The sequence below is a fragment of the Tachysurus fulvidraco genome, chromosome 16, assembly GCF_022655615.1.
Source record: "Tachysurus fulvidraco isolate hzauxx_2018 chromosome 16, HZAU_PFXX_2.0, whole genome shotgun sequence".
In the NCBI taxonomy this organism is placed as follows: domain Eukaryota; kingdom Metazoa; phylum Chordata; class Actinopteri; order Siluriformes; family Bagridae; genus Tachysurus; species Tachysurus fulvidraco.
Window position 1 is genome coordinate 46915 of NC_062533.1, and position 18549 is coordinate 65463.

The 18549-nt window shown below is 40.2% G+C and overlaps 4 non-coding genes across 4 annotated transcripts; 1 reads left to right on the forward strand and 3 right to left on the reverse strand.

The window, feature by feature from the left end:
- Window positions 1-6182: 6182 nt before the first annotated feature.
- trnat-agu lies at window positions 6183-6256 on the reverse strand. The gene has a single exon. It is a non-coding gene; the product is annotated as a tRNA-Thr (tRNA).
- A 493-nt stretch (window positions 6257-6749) lies between these two features.
- Window positions 6750-6823, reverse strand: trnat-ugu. The gene has a single exon. It is a non-coding gene; the product is annotated as a tRNA-Thr (tRNA).
- Window positions 6824-9170: 2347 nt separating this feature from the next.
- Window positions 9171-9244, forward strand: trnai-aau. The gene has a single exon. It is a non-coding gene; the product is annotated as a tRNA-Ile (tRNA).
- An 8776-nt stretch (window positions 9245-18020) lies between these two features.
- On the reverse strand, window positions 18021-18094 carry trnat-agu. The gene has a single exon. It is a non-coding gene; the product is annotated as a tRNA-Thr (tRNA).
- Window positions 18095-18549: the final 455 nt, after the last annotated feature.

The window sequence follows — 18549 nt, forward strand, 5'->3', positions numbered from 1 at the left end:
AGTGGTTCTGATATAGGAGAAGAGGAGATCACGAGAGACATGAGTAAAGAGGTACATTTTGTAAGACTGGAGAACAGAAGGAAAAAAAAGATCACAATTCCTAGCATACAGAAAGTAATAGAAAGACAGAAAGAAAGAAGCTAAAGGAATAAAAATGGGATGCAGGACTGGGAGATTTGAAGTGTTAGAAGAAGAAGTATCGGAGTAAGATGTACTATATAATGGAAAAAAATGTATGTTTGTGTAAATTTTTCTTCTGTAGCTTGCTCTTAACAATGACGATGTGCATAGTCTATAAATGCAAGAGGGCTAAATAACATACAAAAACTACAAATGTTAATAATCAGTGCTCCAGAAGCAGAAGTACTATGTATTCAGGATGAAGAATGTGTTATGAAATGTAGAGGTATATGGGATGGAAGTATATTGTACAACAATGGGAAAGAAACACAGAGAAGAGGGGTAGCCATTTTAATTAAAAGAAATACATGTGAAACACAAAGAATGATATACAATGACGAGAGAGGGAAATGTATAACAGTAGAATTAGTGAAAGAGGAAAATACAATTACTCTATGTAATATACATGCTCCAAATGAGGAAAAAGAGAAAGTGGATTTTATAGAACAATAATGACAAAAATGGAAGAGTGGGAAAATGTTCTTTGGATAGGAGATTTTAACATTACTCATTGCTCTACTATCAGATGTTTCAAAAATATTGTCATTCCTTCAGAAATGCAAGGAGAAAATACAATATTAACAATTTGTAAGAGGAGCAACATCAAATGCCAGTGCTTATCTCCCTCGGGGACTACATCTCCCAGTATGAGAGGGATGTTCTTAATGAGACACAATGTCTGACTTGCATTGAGTCCAATGCCATTTCCTGCTTGCTGAAGGTTGACTTTAGTTGAACGGTTATTTTTGTCCAAATAGCCATAGTCGAAGGCATACAATCTCTGAAGAATGGAATTGAAATAAATAAGATTGCAACTCATGTATTCAAAAAGCAGTTTCACTTCATACTGTGCAACTCCTTCCAAGATATCATGCATAATATCCAGCACAAAATTCTCGGATACATTAAAGTAAGTCAAGGTATTGAGTATAGAATTTCTTTTAACACTGTAACAAGAGTTTTCGTTGGGGTTGTCAGCAAGATACTTATAATTCTCCTCATTTAGGTTTCGGTTACGCAACATCACTCGCGGATCATCCTCACTAAATACTTCCTGTGCTAAAACCTTGTCAGTGAGGCAAAGTCTGCAATAATGTTTTGCAGAAAAAGACTCGACGTAACCAAGAATACCATTTAGACCTAGGTTATCGCCAGTAATTTGCGCAATAGTCCCAAAAACGGGCTCTTCAGAAAATGACATCTTCATTCCCTTCTGCTCAAGTTCTTTCACATCATCAACTAATGGGCCAAGTATTTTGTCCATGCCATATTTTTTCGCATCTTCAGAATGGAAAAAAGAAATTAGATGTATGTTCATTAAGGAAGAATTTATGTGTGGTGGCAAGTTTCGAAGCACAAAATATAAACAGCCAAGTTTATGAATCCCATGTTTAGATCCTAATGGGTTTGCTGTTTCGAAATCATCATAGTAAATTTGGATCTGAAGTGCATTACTATGGATGGAGTACAATGGATGGTTTTTGTAATACTGTCCATCACAAAAATCTCGATACATATCATTTTGCTGTTTCCCTTGAATGAGATTACACACTTGAACTCAAGAGTCTTCAGAAGAGGGATATATATGAATGTGTCATTTTATTTCTTCTTGAATCGTATCTGACACCTAAATGCATTTCAATAGGCTCGACAACCCCCCATTTCTCACTGAAATATTTCCTCCATTTTGTATCGGTATTAAAATCAGAGAACGGATTATGAAAACTCTTAAAAACTTCGTCAACTGAACTTCTACTTGTGCTATCAACTGGCACGACATTTAAAATTCTCTCTCTTAAACTTGTATGAAAATCATTAACAAAATCCTCCATGCTTTCAACAACTGACATAACTAAACTGTTTGCAACACCATTACCCTGCAATTTGGCTATTATCGATGCACACATTTCCCTGGAACTATCCCTTGAAACAGAAGAACAATCTTGCAAACTTGCATCATTATCTGATCTTTGCTCTGTGTCAGACACAACAAGCAACACTGCTTCATCAGGATTTGGAGCTTGTTGATGTTGTAGTGATATACTATATTTGCACTGCTCGATGCTACACCCCCAAAATGAAATCTAGTTAAATGTTTTCTAAACCCTGCATAACTTTTAAATTGCAAGTTACAACCATCCTGAGCACAAACTTCCTGAGCTCAAATTTCTTCCCAGGGTACAAACCATGTACAAGTTTAAGGTGTCGAATTAATTTGACTGTTGTAGCAAGCAGTGATTTGCAAATGTAGCATCTAAATATCATTCAAGAATTTAGCTCTCAGCTCCTTTACCCTTGGGCTCTCACTTGTGGTGCCAACATCAGTTCTGTAGACAGTAGTTTGGACAAAAGTGTATAGATTTTTGAGTGGAAGATCATAGCTGATGCTGAAGACAAAATGGACCTTGAAGAGTTCATCAATTGCTGCTAGTGAAGAGGATGCTTGGCAGGGGATGATCTTTTTATCAACCACGATGAAGAACTGACTGATGGCTTCCTTGCTGCACCCTGAGGCAAGAATGTATGGTTGACGATTCTCTTCTGTCTCAAGGTGTTCCTGTATACTCCGGCATGTCTGAATGAAGAAAAAAAAATACCATCAATACTAATGACAAATTAAAAAGTACAGCCTAATCAGTTAAACATTTATTTTAATCTTTTTAGTTTAACTGAACATCACAAACAACAGGAGACAGTACAGAAGTAAAGTATATGCACCAACCAGCTGTTAATTCAATTTAAGTTGAGAAATATCAACTTGCTATTTTAACCCCCATTTTAGAGTTTCTCTCATATTGAATTATAAACTGTAGAAATGGATTGATTCGAGGTACAACACTCATATCCCATGTTTTATGTCACCAGTGCACCAGTACAGCTTTGTGAAATACCACCAGATGGTCAACAGCCTGACAAACAGTGATCTTATGGATTTTCTTTCTTCCTGAAGCCTGGGGTGATAAGAGATGTAGAAGCAGAAGGAATGAAGATGTGTCACTGTCCCAATCTGAAAAACACAGAACATATGTAAATGTGTATAATAAGTTTAGTAGATTTAAGCTGCAAAGCCATTGCAAGTTATTGGTGTACAACTCTACCTGGGGAATCTTGTGCCTCACTGCCTTCTCTGTTCTGTTTGGCAGATGACAGTAATCTTTTCAGCAGTGGAGTAGGAGTCAAGGTTTCTGCTAGTCTAATAACCTTTGCTTTGAAAGCAGTTGACCACCTTTGCAAAAGTCTGGAAGCAGTTTCTGACCCAAAGAGGAGAGTGAAGTCCTGAAGAATCTGAAGCAGAAGTAAACATGTAAAGGAATGACCATAAAACATTAATTATATTCACAAGCTTAATGTGTTCAGTTTCAACGAAGGAGACACTAACAGTTCACTGAACCTAGTATTTCAATTTGCTTAAAGGAACACTCCACCGTTTTCAGAAAAAGGGCTTATTAAACTTCTTTCCTACATTTAGATATGTGGGCAAATGCATTTGTCTCAGTGCATGCATTGTTTAAGTTTGGCAGGGTCGCCGCTAGCTTAGCATAATGAATGGAATCTATGTTGCCAGCTAGCATGTCCCGAGTAAAAGTGATCCAAAAAAAAAACACCTAATTACTTCTTGTGTCCTGCGTATTCACAACGCGTACAAAAAGCGATGCAGATTAAGACTAGGTGATTTCCTAGGCAGATATTGACTTTGATATTATTATGGGGAAGCACAGGCGAAGGGCACCATTTCTCCACACGTCATTAACTCATTGCTTACAACATTTAAAATACTGAACATATTAATTACTATCAGCATTCATTCATTCAGATACATCACTCATTAGCTTTTCTGTTATCACTCACCTGTGTCAATCAATTCATTTATGACAAAAATCAATCCACTGGTGGTCTCTACATCAGGAAACACATCTTTATCCACCTCTGTGCCAGTTTCATCTGTAACTGTCACTGCAAGATCTTCTGGTATTGAGAACTTCTCTTTCACTACAAAGAAAAGATGTTTTTACTTTAGCCAATGCTTTAGTCACTTGACACACAAGGTTAGACAAAATATATACACGTAATCATTAATAACTATCACTCACCCTCTGCTATAAACAAATCAAAGCAAGCCTCTGGGATTTTTATTAACTTCTTCTGATTCCGAAATTGTGCTTTGACAATCATTGTGATTTTGCGTCTGAACTCCTGTCTTGGAGAGGAAGAAACACCTCTTACTGGTTTGCTATAAATACAATCTGATTCAATTTGAAACAATTTGTGAAAATATAAAATATCGCAAACATGCATGTCATGAAATGCATAACAATGGTAGGCAATATCTGAATGACTTTAATAGGCTACTTAAAAATGTTGTGAAAAGTCTACATTTCTACATTTTTTGAGTGGTGGTAGGCCGAGTGTGTTCCGCACCATTGGCTCTAGTCAGACACAGTTTTTCAGCCTGTTTCAGCATGTTGAATCGTAGGGCTAGGTGGTATGATGATACATATCTTTACAGCAGTATAAAATGTTAACCATAACATTTTTTAAGTATGTGTCGCGACATGTAAATAATTGGGTGTGGCTAACTCGTGTGAAGCATGAGTGAGACTGAGATGCTAAAAAGAGAAATGAAATAAGGTGAAGTACTTTTCATGTAAATGTTGTGAATTTATTTATTATTATATAAAGCTTGTCTATTTTCCATAACTATATTTATAAATAACTAAAATATATTGTTACAATACCACTCAAACCCCTATCAAAATGGCATCGGGCCATCGATGAAAGGAAGAAATCGACTCAGTTTAGCAAATGCATCAGTGCAAAAGAATGATGCAGGGCTCCAGACTGCAAATAAAACGGTTGCATTTGTGACCAAAAATATTAATTTGCAAGTGATATTGTCGTCGAGATTGCCACTAGCGACTATAAAAAATATACTTTATGATCAAAAATTGCATGTCTATTTACTGGCATGTTCTGTGACGAGTAGCCCATCACACCTTTTGTTGTGTTGACTTAATAAAATGAGACCACTTGCAGTTGCTCCTTAATAGATTTTTTGTTTGTAGCCCTGTGATGACAGCAAACAAAGAAGTCAAGACGGCACAGACTGAAGGCTGTTATGTTGTGTTGCCTGTGCATTCCCATGAGTAAATATTTTAATATTAACACGAGCAGAGGGAAATAAAGAAAGTGATAAGCATGATTGATCGTCAAAATGATAACATGTGCTGCAGTTTGTGTATCTGCAGGCTGTAGTGACAGTTTCTCTTTTTAAAATATCCAAATCCAAATCTTTTTCAAATACATCTCCTTTAATGCAGTTATTTTTACACAGAGGTGCAAAATGCACATGGTAGCCGGTAGCCCTTTCGGTGTGTTTGAGTGCAGCTTTTTTGCCCCAATGGAGGCGACAACATGGTTGGCTTTCATCAGCACAAGTGTGGTTTGTCCTTACCCTTAAAAAGTGTAATTTCCTTCCAGAACACAGTAATTATCAGGACTACGGCTTTGCTTGGAACTGAAAGAGAAACCCCAAGGGACATTTATTTCAGAAAATATTAATCTAGAAACAATGTTTTACAATACAAATAAATATTTTTGGCACAAAAAAAAATAAGCAGAGAGACATTCTTCACAATGTAAGAAAAATAACTTCCCACTAAGTTACTAGTTTGGTTAGACACGTTTGTTGCGTGGGCACCATCTAGTGGACTCTTGTTTTCAAGCGCAAAAATCACTCATGCATTTGTACACTCAGTCAAAAAAAAATGTACACAGTAACGTTTTAAAACTGTGTTTTAATGGACGGTAAAACAGTCCACCGCTCATTAGACAGCTGTTTTTCTATGGCTAGCAAGTGACATGACTTGAGTGTGCAAGCTTTATTTTTCTCTTCACTGTAAGAGAATTTACTCTTTGGCGTGGCTTAGAAGCCATCCTGTTGGAGTGGCATTCCATCTCAGATTGTAAGAAAGTGAGTACTGCATATACACCACCAGCAAAGCAGGCACTGCTGGGATTTGAACCCAGGATCTCCTGTTTACTAGACAGGCACTTTAACCAACTAAGCCACAGTGCCACTGTTATAAAAGCTCTGTTTCCTCAGTCTAAGTGTGTGCAAGAACATCTGCTCGACGTTTTGACGAGTGCACACTCTGTACAGAAAGACTTTTACAGATCTAAGATAATCATCCTGCAGAGGCATGCATGTTTGTGTCTGAACGCTTCTCCTCCCATCAGCTGCAAACTTGTTTGAATTCTTGAGATATTATTAAGCACAAACCTAGATCTTATCTCAGAGCAAATAAGTCACTAGTTAAACCAAACAACTCTGATGGGATTCGACCTTCGAATAGCTCAGACAACAAGCCTAGAAGTCCAATGTACTATTGGGTCTTGGTATGCAAGCGACATGACTCAAATGTGCAATCTTTTATTCTCATCACTGCAATGCCCACAACCAGGGAATTTGCTCTGCAGTGTGGCTTAGAAGCCATCCTGTTGGAGTGGTGTTCCATCTCAGATTGTAAGAAAGGGAAAGGAGGTACTGCAATTACATCAAAAGAAACACCAGGCACTGCTGGGATTTGAACCCAGGATCACCTGTTTACAAAACAGGCACTTTAACCAACTAAGCCACAGCGCCACAGGTGTACAACGCTGTTTCCTCTGTCTGTCCTGATGCTGCTCATATGTCATGTATCCTGGTATAAATATTATTAATATCAAGTGGTAAAATCAATAGGCGGGTTCTCAAAGGCACATGGAGACAGAGAATCGTCATTTTGGAGAATGCGAGCAATGATCTTGCTACCGCTCGCATGCTAAGCAAACGCTCTATCATTTGAGCTAATTCCCCATGCAATAAAACATAAAGCAACACAAAGTTTCCAAGGGATTGTGGGATTCTGAGGCCGGCATGACTGTGAGGTGGGTGCCTTTAGCCGTTTGGATATAACCGATCTACCTACGTGTTGACTTACCTGCTTGTAACTCTTTGGAAGGTTTTCTTCAGACGCATCTGTTGATTGATTTAGATTGCTTGCTTATTGTTTTGGTAGAAGTTGTCTTTTTACCAGAGTGGTTCTAAAATAAGTGGTTCTCCAAGGCACAAGGCTGGTTCTCCAAGGTACATGTGTTGACTTACCTGCTTGTAACTCTTTGGAAGGTTTTCTTCGGAGGCATTTGTTGATTGATTTAGATTGTTTGCTTATTGTTTCGACAGAAGTGGTCTTTTTGCCAGGGTGGTTCTATAATAAAACCCCAAATGGAAAAATATAAAGAGGCGATCTTCATGTCTCCTGTCCATTCGAGATAAAGAGCAGCTGCTTATAGGCTGGTGACAACTGTTTGCTTTGTCCATCTGGTGTTATTGTAACTTTTTCTGCGTAAAACATTGAATGGATTATATTTAAACCATCTGTCTAATAAAACTACTTAGACTGTTTTTTGCATAAGGTTTGTGGCTTGTTTCTTCCACTCCCGAGGTAAGTCTTGTGAAGCTGTGGCTCTTTAATTGCTCAGTTTAATTGTCTACATGTTGGATTGGAGAAGACTTTCAGACCCATTGTGAGTTTTTGACTGCCATGTTTCAAATCCAGAGTAGATATTATTCCATTCATTGTTAAGTGAAATATACCAAATCTTAAATCTAGCCATTTAGGCTAGCTTCAACCTCACAGGGTTCCAGCTAAGCATGACAAGGCTGTTGGGCTCAACTGGTTAGTGCATAGACTTTCAGACCTGATGATAACAAATGTTTGCTTTTACCAGGGGATGTTATTGTATCTCTTTCTGCATGGGCATTGTAGCTTGTTTCTCCCACTTCCAAAATATGTCTTGTGAAGCTCTTTGATTGCTTAGTCTAATTGTCTACAAGTTGGTTTGGAGAAGACTTTTAGACCCGATGGTGGAAGTGTGACCACTCTTTGTAACAATATGAATCATTGTCCTTCAAACCTTCTTTTGCTCTCTTGGGGCCAATGTCTGAAGTAATTCAGCATGCATTGTGAGATTTTGACTGCCATGTTTAAAATCCAGAGTAGGTATTATTCCATTCATCGATAAGGGTGAAATACCAAAGCTGAAATCGAGCCATTTAGGCTACCTTCTACCTCGCAGCGTTCTAGCTAAGCAAGACTTGGCTAAGCGAGCGCTCTACCATTTGAGCTAATTCCCCATGAGATAAAACATAAAGCAACACAACGTTTCCAAGGGATTGTGGGATTCTGAGGCTGGCATGACTGTGAGGTGGGTTCCTTTAGCCGTTTGGATATAACCGATCTACCTACGTGTTGACTTACCTGCTTGTAACTCTTTGGAATGTTTTCTTCAAAGGCATCTGTTGATTGATTTAGATTGCTTGCTTATTGTTTTGGTAGAAGTTGTCTTTTTACCAGGGTGGTTCTAAACTAAGTGGTTCTCCAAGGCACAAGGCTGGTTCTCCAAGGTACATGTGTTGACTTACCTGCTTGTAACTCTTTGGAAGGTTTTCTTCGGAGGCATACCATTTAGGCTAGCTTCAACCTCACAGGGTTCCAGCTAAGCATGATAAGGCTGTTGGGCTCAACTGGTTAGTGCATGGACTTTCAGACCTGATGATAACAAATGTTTGCTTTTACCAGGGGATGTTATTGTATCTCTTTCTACATGGGCATTGTAGCTTGTTTCTCCCACTTCTGAAATATGTCTTGTGAAGCTCTTTGATTGCTCAGTCTAATTGTCTACAAGTTGGTTTGGAGAAGACTTTTAGACCCGATGGTGGAAGTGTGACCACTCTTTGTAACAATATGAATCATTGTCCTTTAAACCTTCTTTTGCTCTCTTGGGGCCAATGTCTGAAGTAATTCAGCATGCATTGTGAGATTTTGACTGCCATGTTTAAAATCCAAAGTAGGTATTATTCCATTCATCGATAAGGGTGAAATACCAAAGCTTAAATCGAGCCTTTTAGGCTACCTTCTACCTCGCAGCGTTTTAGCTAAGCGTGACTTGGTCGGTTAGCTCAGCTGGTTAGAGTGTGGTGCTAATAACGCCAAGGTCACAGGTTTGAGCCCCGTACGGGCCATTTTCCAAGAGTTCTGCTGTGACATGATTCTGGCAGTCCACTTCTCAACCTGATGCTGCTCAAATGTCATGTATTGTGGTATAAATATTTTTAGTATCAAGTGGTAAAATCTGTAGGAGGGTTCTCCAAGGCACACAGAGACAGAGAATCATCACTTTGGAGAATGCGAGCAATGATCTTGCTACCTCTCGCATGCTAAGCAAACGCTCTACCATTTGAGCTAATTCCCCATGCAATAAAACATAAAGCAACACAAAGTTTCCAAGGGATTGTGGGATTCTCTGGCCTGCATGACTGTGAGGTGGGTTTCTTTAGCCATTTGGATATAACCGATCTACCTACGTGTTGACTTACCTGCTTGTAACTCTTTGGAATGTTTTCTTCAGAGGCATCTGTTGATTGATTTAGATTGCTTGCTTATTGTTTTGGTAGAAGTTGTCTTTTTACCAGGGTGGTTCTAAAATAAGTGGTTCTCCAAGGCACAAGGCTGGTTCTCCAAGGTACATGTGTTGACTTACCTGCTTGTAACTCTTTGGAAGGTTTTCTTCAGAGGCATTTGTTGATTGATTTAGATTGTTTGCTTATTGTTTCGACAGAAGTGGTCTTTTTGCCAGGGTGGTTCTATAATAAAACCCCAAATGGAAAAATATAAAGAGGCGATCTTCATGTCTCCTGTCCATTCGAGATAAAGAGCAGCTGCTTATAGGCTGGTGACAACTGTTTGCTTTGTCCATCTGGTGATATTGTAACTTTTCTGTGTAAAATATTGAATGGATTATATTTAAACCATCTGTCTAATAAAACTACTTAGACTGTTTTTTGCATAAGGTTTGTGGCTTGTTTCTTCCACTCCCGAGGTAAGTCTTGTGAAGCTGTGGCTCATTGATTGCTCAGTTTAATTGTCTACATGTTGGATTGGAGAAGACCTTCGACCCATTGTGAGTTTTTGACTGCCATGTTTCAAATCCAGAGTAGATATTATTCCATTCATCGTTAAGCGAAATATACCAAATCTTAAATCTAGCCATTTAGGCTAGCTTCAACCTCACAGGGTTCCAGCTAAGCATGACAAGGCTGTTGGGCTCAACTGGTTAGTGCATAGACTTTCAGACCTGATGATAACAAATGTTTGCTTTTACTAGGGGATGTTATTGTATCTCTTTCTACATGGGCATTGTAGCTTGTGTTGGAATGGTTGTTGTTGCAGCATGGACTGTATAAAGTGTGACACCAGTCGTCTCATGTTGTTTACATGTGAGAGTACAGACCGGGTTTGTTGTGTTCAATAAAATTAAGTGTACGCAACTATATTGGCGTTAACCGTCCATTCTATGTATTAAAGAAGATAGAATGAAACATGGTGGCAGCGGTGCTTAGTGAGAAAGACAAGCACAGACATTAACAGACACAACGACAGACACCGGCTGAGAATGGTAGAAAGAGCGGAGTCACGGGCAGCGCGGATGGAGAATACACTGGGACTGAGACCTCCACGAGCTCTCTGCCTAGACTCAACTAATCTGGTGAAATCATGGAAATTGTGGAAAGAAGAATTCACGCTGTATATGGATCTCACTTTGGAGGATGCTGACATTGGCAAATTGAAAGTGTTCACTTATCTCATCGGGGAGGCGGGAAGAGAGCTGTGCGAGACCCTGATCCCCTCCGTGTCACCAGATCGGATAGTAAGAAGATTAATAAATGCACTTGATGACCAGTGCAGTCCAAAAGTGAACGAGACAGTGGAGAGATACCGTTTTTTTGTCAGAAATCAGGGCTCTGACGAGAACATTAACAAATATGTAATGGATTTAAGAATGCTTGCCAGCACGTGCAATTTCGGCGATAGAATTGTTTGCGGCATATCCAGTTCTGTTTTGAGAGAAAGACTTTTAAGGGAACAGGATTTGACTTTGGGAAAATGTGTGCAAATCTGCAGGGCAACAAAGCTATCGCGGGAAAATAGTAGAACAATCGAAGGTCGAGAGACAGAGGAAGTACACGCTGTAAAACAGGAAGTGATGACAGAGAAAAGTAAGAGCAGTATAAACTGCAAGTTTTGTGGGAAAATGCATGAAAGAAATAAACACAAATGTCCTGCATATGGGAAAAAGTGCAAAAAATGTGGGAAAGACAATCATTTCGCCACTATGTGCAGAACTAAAATGCAGAAAGGAAAAATAGTACACACTATTACAGAGTCAGATGATGACAGTTATGAGGACATCTTGTGTGTGACTTCAGAAACAGTAAACACTGTGATGAAGGAGAACCAAAGGCCGCATTCAAAGCTTTTTGCTGCCATGCTCCTGGGAAAAGAACAGGTAAAGTTTCAGTTAGATTGTGGAGCCAGCTGTAACATCATACCTGTCAACCGGTTAAACCCAGACACACTAATTGAAAAGACTGAGCAAGTGCTGGTGATGTACAATAAAAGCACACTGCACCCATTGGGAAAATGTAAAGTTAAACTAAGGAATCCTAGAAACAAGAAACTGTACCAATTAGAATTCATGGTTGTTGATGAGAGGTCTGCAGTGCCACTGCTGGGCAGCAGGGCAGTACAAGCCATGGATCTAGTGAAAGTACAGTACGAAAATATCATGGCTGTGGATAGCATAGTCACCAGAGAGTATGTGAAAAATGAAATGTGGAGCATGAATGATATCAGAAAAGACTATGCAGATGTGTTCCAGGGAGATGGATGTCTGGAACTTTGTTCCAGGGAGAGGGTGCCTATAAGATAGAAGCAGACCCCACAGTAACCCCAGTGAAACTGCCAAAGAGAAGAGTTCCTGTGGCGATGATGGCACCACTTAAAGCAGAGCTGAGTGATCTTCAAAGAAGAGAGATCATTACATCAGTTGATTGTAGTACAGAGTGGATCAGCAGTCTTGTTATTGTTAAGAAGTCATCAGGAAACCTCAGGATAGATCCAAGACCACTCAACAGGGCTCTGAGAAGATGCCATTTTCCTCTGCCGACAATAGACGACATATTACCAGACTTGTCAAAGGCAAAAGTTTTCACTGTGTGTGACGTAAAAAATGGATTTTGGCATGTGACCTTGGATGAGGAATTGAGCTACATGACCACATTTGCCACACCATATGGCAGATACAGATGGCTGAGGATGCCAATGGGCATCAGTTCGGCACCGGAGGTGTTTCAACGAAAACTCAGCCAAGCTTTGGAAGGGTTGAGAGGCATATATGTCATAGCAGATGACATCCTCATCACGGGAGGGGGTGAAACAATAGAAGTAGCAAACCTGGACCATGACGACAAACTGAGAGCACTTCTAAATAGATGTAGAGAAAAGAACATCAAACTGAATGCAGAGAAGTTGCAACTGCGGAAAAGTGAGGTTCCGTACATTGGACATTTACTTATCGCTCAGAGTGGATCCCGAAAAGGCAAGAGCAGTCAAAGACATGCCACGCCCGATGGACGTCAAAGGTGTCCAAAGGCTCCTGGGCATGGTTAACCCTCTGGGGTCGACAGGTGCGCCGGCGCGTTTTTGGCGCTTTTTTCCTCTTCAACGTGAAATCCACTTAAAATACTCCGTCATTCATAATCATACACATACATGTAATACATCATTCGAAACTGTGAAGTGTCTACTTTTATTTGACTGCCTTCATAATAACAACAAAATGCTGTGCTTTTGGCAAATAAAGAAAATAACCAGGGTGTGCATTCAGACATCTCTGTCTTCTTGACCATCTTCCTGAAACACGTTACAAATATGAACTGATAACTCCACCAATACTTATCACACGAACATGATACATATGTCTAATGAAAGCCTGAAATGACTATTTTTAAATGATGTAATTAAAATCGAAAGCAAATATTGTCTTTTTGTGCAATCTGTATGTAAGTAAAGAGAGGTACAGTTTTTCTGGCTCGACCTCATTAGCGCTAATGTGATCCCATTATATGGAAATTACCTGACGCGGTCTATGCAAACAAGATCAATGCCCCAAACAATGCTGTAAGAAGCACCAAGTTTTAACAGATTCCATTAAAGATTAAAAAAGATTCCATTAAAGGTTTTAACAGAGCCATATTGTATTGGTCATATACAATATTGTTACTTATATACATATTGTTACTTTATTATTTTTTTTAAGCATCTGTCTTGTAGTATAGTGTCTGTTTGATCGGTCTCTTGTCTGGCACACATGCACTTTAAGTGGATTTTAGGATTTTTTTTAGTACTTATCTCTTGTCTGGCACTGTTTGCACTAGTTAAATATTCTAAATAAACTACAAACACAACATATACACATTTATTTTGTCTTCACATTCTTTTAACTCCTTCTTCTTGTAATCTCCACATTCTTGTAACTCCTCTCTCAGTCACACACTTACCTGTAAGGCTCATTATGCAGCTCATTATGCGGGCCTTTGTCTTCTCAGGTGTGAATTACATTAATATGCATGATAGTTGAAGCCTACTCGCATATGCCCTTTACAAATGAAAAGTGTCTTAGAAAATTTAAATCAATATATTGTTTTCTGTGAGCGAGTAAACAAGATGATTTTCACATAATTTTGAAGCAAAAACACTAGGATACAAGATCCAGTTCTCAAAAGTCCTGTGAACCAATGTTCTGTATGTGTTTTATGGCCTTATTCAAGTGATTTATAATGTTTCATTTTTCACTAAACATGCATAAACATTGTTTTCTCAAAAACACAATCATGTACATACATGCTGCTCACATATTATTGTAGTCCAGTTTGTGCTGATTACAGTAATATTATCATAAGCAACTGAAAAAAGCACAAATATCAGGGTCGTCAAGACTTCTCCAGGCCCAAAAATACCCTCAGACCCCAGAGGGTTAACTATCTCTCGAAATTCTGTGACCACCTGTCAGATTGCTGTGAGATACTACGGCAATTAACCCATAAAGACAGTATTTGGGAATGGTCAGATGCTCATGAGCAGGCATTTGCACGGCTCAAAGATGTCATCACCAAAGCTCCAGTTCTCAAATATTACAACCCAGATGAGCCACTGACACTTCAGTATGATGCGTCAGAGACTGGGTTAGGGGCTGCTTTACTTCAAGAGGGGGCACCAGTTGCTTATGGAAGCCGGGCATTGACACAGACAGGAGAGAGGTTATGCCCAGATACAGAAAGAATGTCTGGCCATTGTCTTCGGTATGGAAAAATTCTATCAGTATACGTATGGGCGCAAAGTAACGGTACACTCTGACCATAAGCCGCTGGAAAACATAGTAAGAAAACCCCTGCTGAACACCCCAAAACGCCTGCAAAAAATGTTACTCAGGCTACAGAGATATGACATCGAAGTCAAGTACATCCCAGGGAAGGACATGTTGCTAGCCGACACACTGAGCCGCTCATACTTACCTGAACACGCATCAGAAAGTTCAGTGGAAATGGAGATCGAAAGTATAAACATGGTCCAGCATGTACATATAGCAGAAGAGAGGCTCCAGGCCATTAGAGAGGAAACTAGTAAAGACAGAAAATTGCAGTCACTGATCAGATACATTCAAGATGGTTGGCCAATGAGCAAAAAAGACCTGCCCAAGGACATTGCACATTTCCATTCATTTCAGGAGGAACTTAGTGCACAGAGTGGAATTGTCTTCAGGGGGGAGAGAGTTGTGATTCCTGGAAACTAGTAATTACTAGTAAACTACCTTCTACCTCATTAGTTCACCAAATATAAATCAAATCTTACCTCATCTAGGAGCAGGAGCTACTTAGCTTCGATCTCCTGAGACAGGACAGCTCCCAGTTCTGTGTCAGAGGCTTCAGTGTAGACAACAAAGGGGTAGTCGAAGAATTCTCTATAGCCTGATGGCGGGCATCGGAGACCCGGTAAGGCTGCTGATGAACCACTGTTGATGGATGATATGCGCGTGGCCTGGCTGAGATGTCGTGGTGAGAGTGGCAAGGGCACAAGGTATCCAATTTTTCATTAGGCTAATATGATTTAATTGTGTGTCTGCTTGCTTACAGGTTTATTGCAGGTGACCATTGTTGACCGTGCCAAGGAATGTACAGGGGTCCTGCCACTTGAATTTGCAGGCTCATTTGGGGATGAGCAGCAGAACCCGGTCTCCCATGTTGAATTTGCAGGGCTGTGCAGAATAGTTGTAGGAATGCTGTAGGTCTCGTTGGACTGCCTAGATGTGTTCCCAACAATTGGGCTGATGTGGTCAATGTGGTCCTGCACGAGCTCAACGATGGTGCCGAAGGGCAAGAGTTGATTGATCCATGCCACGTCTGGTCACAGTCCCTGAGGTCACTGTTCAAATAATAAATCAAAGGGGGTAAAACCAATTGTCAGGGCAGGACCCAAATACAACAACACCAGATAAAGTAAGGCAATTTAATGAACAGCAAAGAGCTAAAGTCATAGGCAATTCACTAGGTGGGATGCGATGGTCTGTCCCCCTCATCTCCCCCCCTAAGCGGGCTAAGTGATGTCAACAGCTGAGCAGAAGGGCAAAGTCACAACCCCAGGCAAGCCGTGGCCTGACCCATGTTCTGAAAGGGAGGGGATAAAAACCCTCCAATGGTCGGTATTATGCCACTTTCATCACAGGAGCAAGGAAAAGTCCACTAAAACAGAAAAAGGCAAAATACACAGGCCTGCAACATCCCCCGCTGGCAAGAAGTAAGACGGCTTCCTTCACGGGAAACTATGAAGTGAAGTGGCATCCCCCACAGGAACAGGTGTGGAGTGAAGTCCACCAAAGAAACCCATAAGTCCAGAAAAGAAAATAAACATAAATCCCAAAATGCCAGAAACGAGTAATCCAGAGAAGATGCTCCACGAAGGTTAGGCACAAGGCATAAAGTTAACAAAAACAAACCAGGAAACCAGGACACAACAACAACACAAAAACAAACAAGGAGAGAGAAACACATCAAGGCAGGTTGGAAGAGAGGAATACATAAGGCAGGTGGGGAATTGCGGAATACGGCGAGGTAGGGGGGGGAAGCGCGGAACATGTTGGCACAGCCAGAGGGGAACGAGAGACATCCACAGCCAAGCAAATGGGCCAAGCAACGTCCGCAGCCATGTAGAAGGGCCAAGCGACGTCCACAACCAAGAAGAAGGGCCAGGCGATGACCACTGCCAAGCCGTGGCCAGACCCAAAGGGAGGGAGGGAGGGCGGGAGGGAGGGAGTAAAAACTCTCTACCAAATCCCAGAAGTACAGAAAAGAGTAATCCAGGGAAGATGCCCCAAGGATAATAGGCACCAGGCATAAATTTACTATGCTGTCTTTGTCTGGCTGAGTCCTTCTGTCAGAGAAGAAGGTGTCTTCACAGAGATTTAAAGACCCAAATGCAGGGATAACATGAAAAGAGTGTTTTAATAAGAAAAATAACAAAAGCTAAAAACACACAGCAAAAGGCTGCGCCGCCTTGTTCCTCGCTCCCCCACTTGCCTCACCGTATTCCTCACTTCCCCCAACTGCATCATCATGTTCCTTGCTTCCCTCACACCTACTGGCACAAGACAACAGGTATATATAAAGAGGATAATTACAGAAACATAAGGTACAATCAGGGAGGATAGAGGAACACAGCGAGGCAGGTTGGGGAAGCAAGGAACACACAAGGCAGTTGGGGGAAGCACTGAGCACGGCAAGGCAGGGTGGGGGGAAGCATCTACAGCCGAGCAGAAGGGACAAGCGACACCTAGAGCCGAGCAGAAGGGCCAAGTGACACCCAGAGCTGAGCTGAAGGGTCGAGCGAGGCCCCAAGCCAAGCTGTGGCCTGACCCAAGTCTCAAAAGTGATGGAGAGAGGGAAAAAACCACCCAGCCAAAAGCCACTAGGGGAGGAAAAAGTCCACAAAAACAACAAAAAAAAAGGCAAAAGATATAGGCCTGCAACATCCCCCGCAGTCAAAAAGTGATACGGCCTTAAGCCATGTTTGCTTAAAAAGTGAAACAATTAAATTAGGTTTTTTATTTAATTATTAGGTAAAGATAGTTCAAAATGCTGTGTGTTTAAACATTGTAAAATATTGTGTGAATAGTGTGTAAAATATTTTATGTAGAAAATATTGCAAAATATGTGTATAGAAAGTGTAAATTCTATACACTTCCTTACAGCCTTCCAGAACCAAACATTACAATTTAATGACGTGACTTTGGTTTGCTGTGAAGAAGATCCAAAAAGTGTGAAGCAATGCAAGATTCTGTATAATACTCCCTAATTTTTTGGTATGCATAATTTCATGGTAGATTCATTAGCTGCAGAATGAATACAAGTAATAAATCTTTATGTAAAAATGTAAGTTTAAGTAAATGTAAATGTAAGTAGCTATGGATGAGAAAGCCTACAAAATACAGGTAAAACAATTATTTCTGTAATAACAATTAAACATAATTTCAGCAGAGTATGATGTGATAATCTCCTGAATAAAAATATTTTTAAATGAATATAAATATTATTCTATCATGGAAATGGAATGTCATCTGAATAATACAGTATGTGAAAAATAAAACCACACTGATAAATAAGGAAAAAAGCAGGTGAAAATAAACGAATCATGTCAAAATATAATAAATGAATCAAAAACATATAAAACAACACCGATCATTAGACAGCTGTTTTTCTATGGCTAACAAGTGACATGACTTGAGTGTGCAAGCTCTATTTTTCTCATCAAGAGAATTTACTCTTCAGTGTGGCTTAGAAGCCATCCTGTGGCATTCCATCTCAGATTGTAAGTAAGCGAGTACTGCATATACACCACCAGCAAAGCAGGCACTGCTGGGATTTGAACCCAGGATCTCCTGTTTACTAGACAGGCACTTTAACCAACTAAGCCACAGCGCCACTGTTATAAACCTCCGTTTCCTCAGTCTAAGTGTGTGCAAGAACATCTGCTTGACATTTTGATGAGTGCACACTCTGTACAGAAAGACTTTTACAGATCTAAGATAATCATCCTGCAGAGGCATGCATGTTTGTGTCTGAACGCTTCTCCTCCCATCGGCTGCAAACTCGTTTGAATTCTTGAGATATGATAAGTCACAAGTGAAACCAAATGACTCTGATGGGATTCGACCTTCGAATAGCTCAGACAAAAAGCCTAGATGTCCATTGCGCAAAAGAGCGTGAAACTGCCTCGGGTCTTGGTTTGCAAGTGACATGACTCGAGTGTGCAATCTTTTATTCTCATCACTGCTATTCCCACAACCAGGGAATTTGCTCTGCAGTGTGGCTTAAAAGCCATCCTGTTGGAGTGGTGTTTCATCTGAGATTGTAAGAAAGGGAAAGGAGGTACTGCA